This window comes from Cryptomeria japonica, chromosome 3, assembly GCF_030272615.1.
Source record: "Cryptomeria japonica chromosome 3, Sugi_1.0, whole genome shotgun sequence".
Taxonomy (NCBI): Eukaryota; Viridiplantae; Streptophyta; class Pinopsida; order Cupressales; family Cupressaceae; genus Cryptomeria; species Cryptomeria japonica.
In genome coordinates this window covers 346,145,571-346,160,402 of record NC_081407.1, presented here as the reverse complement: position 1 = coordinate 346,160,402, position 14,832 = coordinate 346,145,571, and the positions used below count along the sequence as shown (strand labels likewise).

General features: G+C 38.3%; 1 protein-coding gene across 9 annotated transcripts in view; it reads left to right on the top strand.

Moving 5' to 3' along the window:
• LOC131034796 (ATP-dependent Clp protease proteolytic subunit-related protein 4, chloroplastic) overlaps nucleotides 1-14,832 on the top strand; it is a 93,253-nt gene that overhangs the window by 67,367 nt on the left and 11,054 nt on the right. The gene's annotated exons all lie outside the window — the stretch shown is intronic.

Below are 14,832 nucleotides of genomic sequence, written 5' to 3'. Positions count from 1 at the left end.
CAGCAGCATTAATAAAAGCAGGATGTGGGGGAAATCACTAGTGTTGCTTACAACATATAATTGAGAATGGAAACCCTTGCCAACAAGCATTCAACTTCATCCTAGGATTCCAGTTTGTGTGCTGTAATGTCCAATGAGTTATTTTGAATGAATGTTCTTTTGTGGACTGTCATAAATTGTCAAAGGAATAAATAAATCTTCTCTTATTTTAGTCTTTTTGCACTATTTTCTGTATGTTTTTAAATAGGAATATTCATGAAATAACAATACAGTTAAATATGTAGGTAATAATGGTTTTGAAATAATCAGCTGTGGTTCCCTTTCACTTGTTTTTTGTTTGTGAATTAGTGTAATATATCCATAGTTTAATGGAGTTTTCTGACAGGGTGTGGAAGGACCAAAGACCTAAGTTTGGGGACAGTGGGGGTACGGGCAAATATACATATTCTACTTGGAAATTAGTTATAAAAAGATGTATAAGGATTACAGATGAAACTTTGACATACTAAATAAACTACTATGTACGAAATAGTAATGTTAAACACATTGCAGTGATTGCATTGAACATTTGAATTGTTTAAGTGAACATTAACAATGACAATGTCGAATTAGGAATTTATATTATATTCAAAATTTTATATGATGATTACAAATACAATGTTCAAAATGGAGAAATGCCTAAAGTGACGCATCTAATCATTCCCAAACTCATTATCACTAGAATTGTTGGACTCCACATGCTCAGGCTCCTCCAAATAAATACTAACCAGCCCTATCTATGTAGCGTCATTATCAACTTTTTCTGACTCTTTTAGCTCTACATCACATCAAGATGCTAGACTCTCCTTATATGTAAATGTGTTGTGGTCAATGAGACACAAGACACTATGTATAGCCACAAGCTTCTGTGCCCCCCTTGAGGTAAGCTTGTCCCTCTTAATGGAGTGGATGACACTATAAGTAGACTATCTCCTTTAAATAATAGAAGAATTAAGAACTTGAAATAGAAAACAAATGGCTGGTGTGGTACTCAAAGAAGTAGGCTTGTGTATTGTCCACCACAAAATTAAGTCCTCTTGTGCCACAGTCCCTCTTTTTATCTTTGCCTCTTTAGAATATTCCCAAAGAGTGACAAATTTTGGCTACTTTGTACAAATAATGCGAACCTCTATAGAATCATTCATCTTTTGAATGGCCTTCATGAACCATGCCTTCATCTCAACAGCTTTTATAGGTGTAATTATGCATGACCTTTGCATGTACCACTTCAAGTTCAATGTGTAGGCTGCCATGTGCAAGAGAGTGTTGAGCTTCTCCCATTTGTGATGAATGATTGGTTGGATATATTCATTGTAGAATTGCAATGTGGGTTTTTGTTTTTGTTTTGAAGCAACCTTCATTTTGAAGATTGGGATAATGATGGAGACAATACATATTGCATCACCCCAAAAAACATCACACTTCACCACATCCTTCACCCTCTTCCCTTGCTTTGTTTTGGACTCAGGACACTGATTCTATTCTGCTATCATAATCATTAGTTGCAATTCCTCTTGCAACTCAAGTATCCTCTCTAAGAGAATTAAATATGATGCATATCTAGTGTCTATAGGTTTCAAGAATTCCTTCTTGGAGAAAGTGTTGGAAAGTACATGTGAAGTGTGGTGGTTGCAAATAAACATTTGTACATCTCTATCACTGCTAAAAATTGTTTTGATTCAACCAAATTTTCCCATGTTCTTGAGTGCATTCTTCATGGAATGCACATTAAATTCCCTGCAACTTTGCACACATGTGCAGCATTTGTCACTACTTGCACCACATATTTTGACCCAACCTTATCTATAGCATCTTTAAGGATCTGAAGTTGAAAATCAACATACTTGCAATGCCTTGGACAAACAGCAACTTCAAGGAAATAAGAGTTCTTTGTACATGTAACCATGATATTGATGAGTGGATGATGCCCAATGTCCACCCACTCATCCATGACAATGCTACATCCACTTGTGACCTAGGATTCCTTCATTTTCTATATTAAAATATTAATCTTGGAATAGTTCTTATCCAAAATTGTTGTCCTTAATTTAGTCTCTCCTAGTGGCACATATGATGGTCTTGTCTTTAATATCGTTGCCATAGATTCCTTATAATAATGCGAGTAAGTCACATGGAATGGAATTCCATTGGCTAAAAAATGAATTAGCCAATGACATTATTTGCCTCATCTTTCAATTACACATTGAATAAATCTGCTAGTGGGTTTGGAGCATCACTAGTCATCCTACATTTCCCCTTAGACTTTGCTGCCCCTGAACTAGAAGAATATTTGCATGTCATCCTTATCTTGGAAACATAGGTATTTTGGGGGGTAGGATGCGTCCTTGTTGAACTTTGAATGTATCTTTTCTAATATAATAGACAATTATTCATAAAAATGTTTGTAGTAAATAATTTGTTTCAAATTTAATCCTTTCAAAACTTAAAGTAAAATAACTCTTCAAATGGTAAATATTATTTCCCTAAGTACATAGTTTTTAAATAAAATTTAAAATTAGTAAGTAAAACTTCAAAACTTAATAAATAAAATGTAAAAAGTAAAACTTAATTGTAATTAATAAACTAGATTTAAGTAGTAGGTGGTAGTGTTGTTATGAAAAGATGGAGGTTGAGATATGACCATGGGTGAAGGTGGAGGCATGGATGTTGCATTAGGGGGATATGTGGGTGTGCTATAAGAGGGAGATGTAGATGGGTGACACAATGGAGCTCCCTTGTCAAAGGTATGATAAGGATTATGAGTGGATATGTATGGAGGAATGGTGGTGTAGCTGGGATGAATGATGGCATTTTGGTATCTAACACTTGGCGCAAGCTTGCTAAGAATGATGGGATCAAAGTTTTCAATTTTGTACTCGTTTTGATCAACAAGACTCTCATCAACATTGGAATGGGGTGAAGTGGAAGAAAAAGTAGGATGGCCAAACTCATCAAAATAAGATTACGGCATGATTATTAGTTGATGAGTTAGATAGGGATGCAGGATGAAGGTGGATGACATCTACTAAAGCTTAGATTATGATGAACGATAGGCTCATGCTAGGACTTGGATTAAGCTCTAACTAGGATGAGGATTGACTCTGAAGATGATGGAAAGAAGTTGGGGAGAATAAAAATGATTTTAGATGAAGGATTGACTCTCTGGATTTTGGATGGGGATGAATCCGCCATAACATAGGACAAACCCAATAGAACAGTTGAACAGGGACTATGCTAAGTATATTCAGGCTTGCTAAACAACAAAGCAATTCCGCCAAACAACGGGGCGATTCCGTTGGAAGGTGGAGATAACTAGGAAAACGTGAACCCATCAGACTAGAGAGTCAATCCGTTGGACTGAGGAGCACATCTGCTGAAGGATGGACTGACTAGGAAAGTTGAATACAGTGGATTAATGAGTGAAGCTACTGAAGGATGAACTGACTAGGAAAGGTGAATCTGTTGGACTAGGGAGTGAATCTGCTGGAGTATGGGCAAACTAGGATGGTGAATCCGCTAGACTAGATAGCAGATCCGTTGGACTAAGGAGCAAATTTGCTGAAGGATGGAGATGACTAGGAAAGGCGAACCTGCCAAACTAGGAGGTGAATCCACTAAACGATGGAGAGGATTGGTGTGATAACCCCGCGTTAGCACCTGATTTAAAGTATGGATCAAGTAAATAAGATTATTGTAAATAGAGGAAATACATTTAATATAAGTATTATATTATAGAGGAAATACATTATTTAAAATGTCAATATTTAATATACACATATAATAAAAGAAGTATTATATTATTATTTTAAATGAAGGAAGTATTATATTATTATTTTAAATGAAGGAAGTATTATATTATTAATTTAAATATATATAACAATGAAGGAAGTATTATATTTAATATATATTAAAAGAGCAAACCTTAATATATTATTATATAATTAAAAACTAAAAGGCAAATTCTAATAAACCCCCCGATTCCCCCACACCAAGAGGTGCGACGGTAATCAATTACCACCGCAACCCTTGGTGTGGAAGGAGATCGTGAAGGGTCACAGCCCTTCACAAGGATCTAAAAGGAAGCAGCCACCGCAAGGGAATAGGAGAGGAGGACGGGAAGAGCAAGCAGGAGCAGACCTTCGCGGACAGCAGGTAAGAGGTAAGGTAGGATATAATAGGATTAATTAGTATATTAATGCAGATTGATATATTAATATATATTTCACTGAGCATTAATTAAGTGATAACTAATATATGTTAACATTAACTAATGTATGTTTCATTAAGCATTAAATTAAATATGATAATTAAGATGTTAATACTAAGTAATGTATATTTCATTGAACATTGGTAAGAATATATAAAAGTTAAAACATATGTGCATTAAGGAAGGTAATTAATTAATATACTAATCTGCACATAGGGAATGATTAAGAAATAAAGATGTTATCAAGGAAGGTGTAATGCATATGTCAACAATGGTAGGATACATTTAATATGTATATATGTTAAAGAACACATTAGGAATACATGTTAACGTAAAATGAAGATTAGGAAATTAAAATAGGACTAAATCATCAAATGCATTATAAATACAAATGTATACCCATGTTGGAGGCTATAGGGAGGAAACTCCATTAGTCTAAGGAAGGGATTATGAAATCCCTAGGGCAGTATATATACTGATTATTAATATGCATATGTAGGGCTTGGTTGATTAAGTTCAACCAAGAGGAGTTGGATCTGGCCGGTCCACTCCGAGGACTCGGGTGATGGGATGTACCACCCAAGGCAAGGAATGACACATGGTCTTCCTTGGAGGGCTTGGGCGTTAAAGGTTACACCCAAGACAGGAATGGAGATAACCTTCGATTTCCTGGAGGGCTTGGATGTAAGGAATTACATTCAAGATAGGAGTCGAATTCACCTTCGACTTCCTGGAGGGCTTGGAAGCAAGATGGGTTCCAAGAAGGCGAGCTTCATGGCTGCCTAAGGACATACTTTGTATGGCATTCGTATCCTTTTTATTAGATTAAAATTATGATTATGTTAATTAAGTGTTTTAAATTTCGATTGCAATTTAGATTACATATATATATAAATGTCTATTGTATTCTAACAATCTGTTTTGCAGGATAGTGATCCTTGCCTAGTAGGGACATTACAGTGGTATCAGAGCATAATCCTGCCAACCTGTGGGAAGGATTCTTAGTTTATGATCACGTATCAGAGAAAGAAAGGAGCAAAAGCAATGGCCGACCAATTGGCCAAACAACTTCAGACTTTCATGGAACAGACCAATGAGAAATTTGAAAGAATGAGCCAACTAATCCTCCAAAGTACAAACAGGCACAATAGAGATATGCAAAACCATAGGAGAGAGGTACACTCTAATCACGCTGATAACGAACGATCTCCTCAGAGTTCTAGACAAACAATTCCCGAATTTCTACCTAGAGAGGAACATGTAAGGGAGGAAGAGGAACCAGCCACACTTGGAGTGGAAGAAATTGCCCAAATTTATGCTAGGTTAGAGCCAGAAGTTCAGAGAGTGGTATCCTTCAGGGACTTTTGTGAATCCAAAACTAGTGAATGTAGAAAGAGAAAACCTATGGGTAATGACCTTAAAGCTAAAGTCAACAAAATGTCCCTACCATGCTTTGATGGGACAGGAAAGGATGTCGCCCAAGCTTGGGTACAAAAACTAGACACCTATCTTTCATACAGCCCCATGACGGAAGGAGATGCTATTAAATTTGCCATACTACATTTAACCGGAACCGCCCATAATTGGTGGCACAACGGTCTCATTACCCTAGGACACAAAAATGTCGCCACCTACACTGAATTCACCCAAAAGCTCATTAGCCGATTCGACCAAAAGGATTCCGAATGGTACTTCCAAGAGTTAACACACCTTAAACAATTAGGAACCATTGAGGACTATATAGACCAATTCCAGAACTAGTCAGTAATGGTTCCCGACCTATCCCAGAAGAGGCTCACTTACATGTTCTTAGAAGGCTTAAAAGACTCTATTAAGAATTTTGTGAAACCCCTAGAACCACAAAACTTAGGAGGAGCCATCAAGAAAACTAGAATGGTTGAATTTAGTGCTCCCAAGAATACCTCAACCAAAACACCATATAGGAATGAAGGACACCAAAATGACCGCAGAGAGAAACCCTGCCGCTTGTGCAAAAAACCTTGGAGTTACAATCACCAATGTAAGGAGAGAGACAACTTGGTGGAGAAGGGGTTGTGTTTCAAATGCAAGGCCCCATGGGGGAGAGGCCATGAATGTAAAAGAGGACAGTTAAATAACACAGAAGAAATACAAGGTGAGGAAAGACCATACAAAAGAGCCAGATTTGGAAACAACGAACCAAGTACCTTGGCAGTCATCACTCAAGGGAATGAAAATAGGTGCTTCAAGCTCAAAGGAACTATCAAAGGACAGAAAGTAATTGCGTTAGTGGACACAGGAGCATCACATGACTTCATTAGCAAACACTTGGCAGCAAAGAGAAGGTTAAAAACTCAAGAATTTGAAGGGTTTGAAGTGGTTATGGGCAACGAAGTCATAGACAAATGCACTAAAGTTATCCCTCAGTTGGAAGTCACCCTAGGGGGACATACAATTATGAGGAACTTCTTCGTGGTGAACCTAGAGAATGACATCATTTTGGGAATGCCATGGATAAATTCATTAGGATGATTCACCATGGATAGTCCAAATCGAGAGATATGCTTCCAACATGAAGGGAGGGAGATAACATTAAAAGGAATTCCCGACGGTTCTCCAAAGATAGTATCTTGCAATAAAATGGAGAAAATTCTTCGACATGATCAAGGAGAGTGGATCGCTCAATGTATGATCTTGGATAAATCTCAATCCGAAGGTCAAAACATTCAGAGTGATATACAACCCATCCTTAGAAGACACAAAAAGGTATTCGAAGACATCCCTCCAGGCTTACCACCAAAAAGGGGGTTTGAGCATTCCATTGAATTAGAAGGAGGAGCAAAACCGGTAATTACCACTCCTTACCGCCACCCAGACAAATTCAAAGAAGAGATCGAAAAAACCATAAAGGAATTATTAGAAATGGGACATATCCAACCAAGCAGCAACCCTTTTGCCTCTTTAGTAGTATTGGTCAAGAAAAAAGACGGGACAATGAGGATGTGCATAGATTACAGAGCCCTAAATAAAAAGACTATAAAGAACAGATACCCTATCCCAAGAATTGATGAGCTAATGGATGAACTTCACGGGGCAAAATATTTCTCTAAAATCGATCTAAGGCCGGGGTACCATCAGATCAGAATGAGGAAGGAAGACATCCCCAAGACCGCATTCAGATGTCACTATGGACATTTCAAATTTTTGGTTCTACCATTTGGCCTCACTAACACACCAGCCACCTTTCAATCATGCATGAATCATACATTCAGACAACAGTTGAGGAAATCTCTTCTAATCTTCTTCGATGATATACTCATTTACAGCAAGACATGGGAAGAACATCTCTTGCACATCGAAGAGGTATTAAATATTCTTGAAACTGAATCCTTATATGCTAAAGCCTCCAAGTGTGAATTTGGGATGAAAGAAATCATATACCTAGGACACAAAATTAGTGAGGTAGGATTTAGTGTGGATGAGGAAAAAATCAAAGCCATCAAGGAATGGCCCATCCCTAGAACTTTAACACAATTAAGAATGTTTGTGGGACTATGCAGCTACTATAGACGCTTTTTAAAGGGGTTCTCCAAAATAGCAGCACCCCTCACCGACCTAACAAAGAAAGGAGCCTTCATGTGGAATGACCAGGCCCAACAAGCCTTCGAACAACTTAAAATAACCATGAGCTCATGTCCCGTATTGGCCATTCCCGACTTCTCTATACCTTTTGAACTACAATGTGATGCATCCGGGGAGGGAATTGGGGCAGTCCTCATGCAAAAGAAACAACCCCTAGCTTTTGAGAGCCGTAAACTCACCGAAGCAGAGAGACACTACTCTATCTATGACAAAGAGATGCTAGCCATAATGCACGCCTTAGCCAAATTTCGTCAATACCTTGTCTGTGGAAAGTTCAGTGTGAAAACCGATCATAACAGTCTACGCTTCTTCTTGAGCCAAAGAGACCTCAATGATAGGCAACAAAAATGGGTGAGCAAAATACAAGCCTATGACTTCGATATAGAATATGTGAAAGGGGTGAATAACAAAGCAGCAGATGCGTTATCCCGCAGAGCTTACCTCAATGCCCTTACCAGCATCTCAAGGGACTGGAGGGAAGAAATCCTTAATGAATACAACCAAGATCCACAAACAAGGGGAATCTTAGGGGGAAACCTACCCAATGAAGACTTTCAAGTTAAGGGAGGCCTCATATTGTATAAAGGAAGGGTATACTTGACCCCTCAAACCAAGTTCAAAAACAAGCTCCTAAAAAAATTCCATGATAACCCCTTGGCGGGACACCAAGGATATTATAAAACTTATAAACACATCAGGGAAAAATATGCATGGAAAGACCAGAAGAGAGACATCCAGAAATATGTACAAGAGTGCCTAACATGTCAACGCAATAAAACAAAACTCACTCACCCAGCCGGACTACTTCAACCATTACCTATCCCCAAACAGAAGTGGGAGAGCATCTCGATGGACTTCATAACAGGATTGCCAAGGACACAAGGTAAAGATAGCATCTTTGTGGTAGTAGATAGACTCATAAAATATGCCCATTTCTTTGCGGTCTCCACCGAATACAAAGCCCACCAAATAGCCGATTTATTCTTCAAAGAGATTTTTAGACTCCATGGACTTCCCTTGAATATTGTCAGTGATAGAGATAGCAAGTTTATCAGTCAATTCTGGCAGAAACTCTTCAGAATTGCAGGAATAATTTTAACCCCTAGTACCAGTTACCACCCTCAAACTGATGGGCAAACTGAAATAGTGAACAAATGGATAGAGGGCTACCTAAGGAATTATGTTACAGGGCAACAGACCGCCTGGATCAAGTGGTTAGACCTAGGAGAACATTGCTACAACACGACACACCACATGTCAATCGGGATGAGCCCCTTCCAAGCCTTGTACGTCTACGAGGCCACAAGTTTTGGAGAAATAATAAACCAAGAAAGCAAAGTACTAAAAGCACAAGATGTTGTTCAACAAAGTAAGGATATCATGAAGACCTTGAAAGAGAATTTACAGCAAGCCCAAAATCAACAAAAGATCTATGCAAACAAGAAGCGTACAGAAAGGACTTTTGAGGCCGGAGACTTAGTGTTTTTAAGGCTGCAACCATATAAGCAATCCTCCCTCAAGAAGAATGGGGATGAAAAATTGAAACCACGGTTCTATGGACCCTATAAGGTACTTCGAAGGGTTGGAGAAGTAGCTTATGAAATAGAACTTCCCAAAGACAGTAAAATACATAATGTATTCCACGTCTCCCGACTCAAAAAGGTTCTCGGGCAACACTTGGCTCCTTGCAGTGAGCTATCGCCCCTAGATGACGAAGGGAAACTCACCTTGTACCCCGAGATCATTCTAGATACACGACAGAAGGAGCTCAGGAATAGAACCATTACCGAACACCTGATTAAATGGAAGAATCTCCCAAATGAGGATGCTACTTGGGAAAAGGAGGAAGACCTAAAGATGCTTGAGGACAAGCAAAATTGAGACGGAGGGACTGTGATAACCCCGCGTTAGCACCTGATGTAAAGTATGCATCAAGTAAATAAGATTATTGTAAATAGAGGAAATACATTTAATATAAGTATTATATTATAGAGGAAATACATTATTTAAAATGTCAATGTTTAATATACACATATAATAAAAGAAGTATTATATTATTATTTTAAATGAGGGAAGTATTATATTATTATTTTAAATGAAGGAAGTATTATATTATTATTTTAAATGAAGGAAGTATTATATTTAATATATATTAAAAGAGCAAACCTTAATATATTATTATATATTTAAAAACTAAAAGGCAAGCACTAATAAACCCCCCTATTCCCCCACACCAAGAGGTGCGACGGTAATCAATTACCACCGCAACCCTTGGTGCGGAAGGAGATCGTGAAGGGTCACAACCCTTCACGAGGCTCTAAAAGGAAGCAACCACCGCAAGGGAAGAGGAGAGGAGGACGGGAAGAGCAATCAGGAGCAGACCTTCACGGACAGTAGGTAAGAGGTAAGGTAGGATATAATAGGATTAATTAGTATATTAATGCAGATTAATATATTAATATATATTTCACTGAGCATTAATTAAGTGTGATAACTAATATATGTTAACATTAACTAATGTATGTTTCTTTAAGCATTAAATTAAATATGATAATTAAGATGTTAATATTAAGTAATGTATATTTCATTGAACATTGGTAAGAATATATAAAGGTTAAAACATATGTGCATTAAGGAAGGTAATTAATTAATATACTAATCTGCACATAGGGAATGATTAAGAAATAAAGATGTTATCAAGGAAGGTGTAATGCATATGTCAACAATGGTAGGATACATTTAATATGTATATATGTTAAAGAACACATTAGGAATACATGTTAACATAAAATGAAGATTAGGAAATTAAAATAGGACTAAATCATCAAATGCATTATAAATACAAATGTATACCCATGTTGGAGGCTATAGGGAGGAAACTCCATTAGTCTAAGGAAGGGATTATGAAATCCCTAGGGCAGTATATATACTGATTATTAATATGCATATGTAGGGCTTGGTTGATTAAGTTCAACCAAGAGGAGTTGGATCTGGCCGGTCCACTCCGAGGACTCGGGTGATGGGATGCACCACCCAAGGCAAGGAATGACACATGGTCTTCCTTGGAGGGCTTGGGCGTAAAAGGTTACACCCAAGACAGAAATCGAGATAACTTTCGATTTCCTAGAGGGCTTGGATGCAAGGAATTACATTCAAGACAGGAGTCGAATTCACCTTCGACTTCTTGGAGGGCTTGGAACCAAGATGGGTTCCAAGAAGGCGAGCTTCACGGCTGCCTAAGGACATACTTTGTATGGCATTCGTATCCTTTTTATTAGATTAAAATTATGATTATGTTAATTAAGTGTTTTAAATTTCGATCACAATTTAGATTACATATATATATAAATGTCTATTGTATTCTAACAGTCTGTTTTGCAGGATAATGATCCCTGCCTAGTAGGGACATTACAATTGGGAAAGGAAAATTTGTCAGACTAGGAGGCGAATCTACTAGAGGATGGAGAGGACTGGGAAAGGCAAATCCATCGGATTAGGAGGCAAATCCACTGGAGGATGGATAGGACTAGGAAAGGCGAATTCGCTGAACTAGGAGATGAATCCTCTGAAGGATGGAGATGACAGACTAGACTGATTGAGACAGGAAGACTGAAGATAGAAAACAAGAAGACAAAAGATGACTCGGATTGGACTGACGGGAGTTAAATACTAGACGAGCACAAGAATACACGCTAGAAACGCTCACAACCTATGCTATACAATTAGGAATAAAGGTATTACACTAGGATCACAGTGCAAGCACTAATACCACAAAGGGCAGATAGCTAGAGCTTTGGGCCTATAAAGAGGTTACCCTTTGCTCCATCTCAAGAAGGCTAGATAAGACCAACCAAGGGATTCCTTTATCAACCCAAATAAGTACATCATGAGTAACTTGGGGGTATGATCTACATCACTTGCACCAATGTAGCGGTGAGCGAAAGTTTCTAGCTAGGCTTATACAAGCGATTAGGGGTGTCCTCGATGTACACAAGGTACATGAGGCACATTCGTAAACACCACTCTGCCACAAGCGTGGGTCAGGAAGGTGAGTTAACCGCTTTGGACCAGCCTTGCACCCCTATCTTGGTATCACCTGAGCTTCAGGATTTCGTTAAACACAACATGAGATGGATTGGGCTACAACTTTTGTTCTCACCCCTTTATATACCTTGTTGGTTCACATGGTTGAGGTTGTCCTTTTGGTGTGATCAAACCCCCAAATAGGCCTCCTAACATGAAAATAAAAGGGAGCTAGTGTGTGTTTCTCTTACACCCAAGTTCCACAAAGGCAAGGGGAGAGGATACACACATGCTAACTCAGATGACAAAAGATGTCCAAGCGCACCAGAGACAAAAAACAGTCATAAATTACTTTATGAAATTAAAGTGTTCCTAGATTAGTGATAAAATGATTGTCTTTGAGTGCGGTGCTGCAAGAAGATGTGTTAGTTGTTTAAGATTTTGTCTTTGGCGATCAATTACAAGTTGCACAACAAACTGATTAGAGGCTAAAAAAGCTCAAAGAGATAGCAGTAGGTTAACCCAAGGGGGGTTGGAGCACTCAACCCAATGATAAGGAGGTTGTAAGGAAACAATATTATAAGCCCCCCCAAAATGATAAGGAAAAATTGCACAAAAATTAGTTTAAAATTGTTTTTTTATAACTAATTACAAATCCACTGAAACACGGTGTGAATCCGCTAAATGATAGTGCAAATCCGCTGATCCTGAGCAAATCCATTAAAGAATAGAGTGTTTTGGCTAATTTACAGAGTGAATTTGCTAATATAGAAGTAAGCTCGCTGGTCCTTGAGTGAATCAACTAGTTCATGAGCAATTTCGCTAGTATTTGAGCAAAGTTCTTGAGCAAATCTGCTAGTTCTTGACCGATTTCACTGGTATTTGAGCGAATCCACGAGTTCTTGAGCAAATCTGCTAGTTCTTAACCAATTTCACTAGTATTTGAGTGAATCCACGAGTTCTTGAGAAATTTACTGGTATTTGAGTAAATGTGTGGGTTTTTGAACGAATCTGCAGCTCGCTTTGTATCTGTCGAGTGACTAAGTGTATTTGTTGACTATCAGGGAGCGAATCGGCCTGTTTATTGAGCATATTCGCTAGTTGACAAAGTGTACTTATTGGTTTATAAGATCTTCGTTTTTGGGTTGTAATTAGCAAATCCACCAATCTAGAAGTGAGTTCGCCAATAAATTGGAAAACCCACCGATCCACAAACCTGCAAGCTATCAAAATGCTAAAAAATGCAAAATGATTAAAAGGGAGCCTATGACGTGGGTCCCATCAAACGTGCCAGAATGTGTTCAACAAAATGTGAGTTTAAAGAGCATAAACAACTAAAGGAAAACACCCAAAACACACAAATTAAATTAAAATCAAGATCAAGTTAAAAGAGGTTAAAAGAGCATATAAAAATTATATCAAACCCCTTGTTGAGTAGATTTGTCCATGATATTTGGTTGTATGTGTGCTCACTCAAGATTTGGGCAACATAATGACGCTCTTAATGCAAAATGGGTGAGATAGGTATGTAATGTGGTGAAAAAATAGGGCTTCCACCATAGAAGGGAGAAGACCACTAATGTTTACTTAGAGACCAATTACATTAAAGAGAGGTGAACCTAATAGATCTAGCCACAAATCAGCAAGGATAGGGCTGAAAATTCTTATTAGATTCACTGGTTTTAGGATTAATGCCCTCTTTTAAGTTGAATTGTTGAAATGCTGAAATTAGGGTAAATGTGCTGAAATTGAAGTGAGTATGAATGAACAGTGAGCTACGATCATCAAACGGAGCCACGAACTTGGATCTAGGTAATATGTGAGTATTCGGACTTGTTCCCAGAAGGAGCTCCTGATTTGTCAAGACTAGAATGCATGTCACTCTGGTCCTCCACACTTTTTGCCATCCAAGGGGGAACCTATTCGTGTCTGTGAATAATGTTGATTCTGAAGATTGCAGCTTCACACCTGTTTTATACACATAGAAAGAAGGGGGAATTTTTTTGGGAATAGGGGTTTGCCTAGTCAAACCTCGGTTTAGGAATTATCCTTGAATGAAATATTGCAAATACTGAAATAAATAAGGGAAAGATATACCTCAGATCTGCAATTGTTGATGATGATGCTTTGCTTCTTGAATGTAATCACATATGTTGTATGAAATGGCATGAACATGACAAAACCGTAATCACACACATGCTTGCATATGAATGATGTAATTTTGCTCCACATTGGCTGAATGAAGAATATGCAACCTTGAAGATCTTTGAAAATGCTTGATTATGAATGCTTCACGAATTGCTTGGAGATGGAGACTTAGATTGAAATGAATTGATTAATGTATTTATATAGGGGATTCTAGGTCAATTACCGATTAGGCCAACCTCCAACAGTCATGTAAAGCCACAAGTTTCATTTCCCGTCGGCAAGATAGGGCCCATCACACACTTCAAAATAGGGCCCAACTAAGGGGGGCTAGGGCGCGGGGCACTCTGGTCCTCCTTAGTCGGGGACCATGGTTCAACCCAAGGAGAAGGACATCCCTCCAGGAAATTAATTGTTAGGTGTACATGACATCAGAATTGGAGTTAAGGCATTAAACGGACCCGGATAGGAGATGAGGGGGAAACACCCTAAAGTAGGGGCACAAATATGAGGTGTAAACTGGCCTGGTGACAATTTACGACACTACATTTAGTCCCCACTTTAACGGGAGTATGAGCTTATGCAAATACCCGTGGTAAAGTAGACGAAAGAGATGGAAGAGGGGCAATTAGGAGCACAATCACAAGGAGTATAAGACATCACTAATCTTGAGGAACAAAGCCCCCAATCTTAGGATCTTAACTCACTACACAAGACAGAAAACAAAAAGACAAAAGGCAAAAGACACACAATGCAAAAGCTAAAAACTAAAAACAAGAGCTCAAGTCAACTAGCCA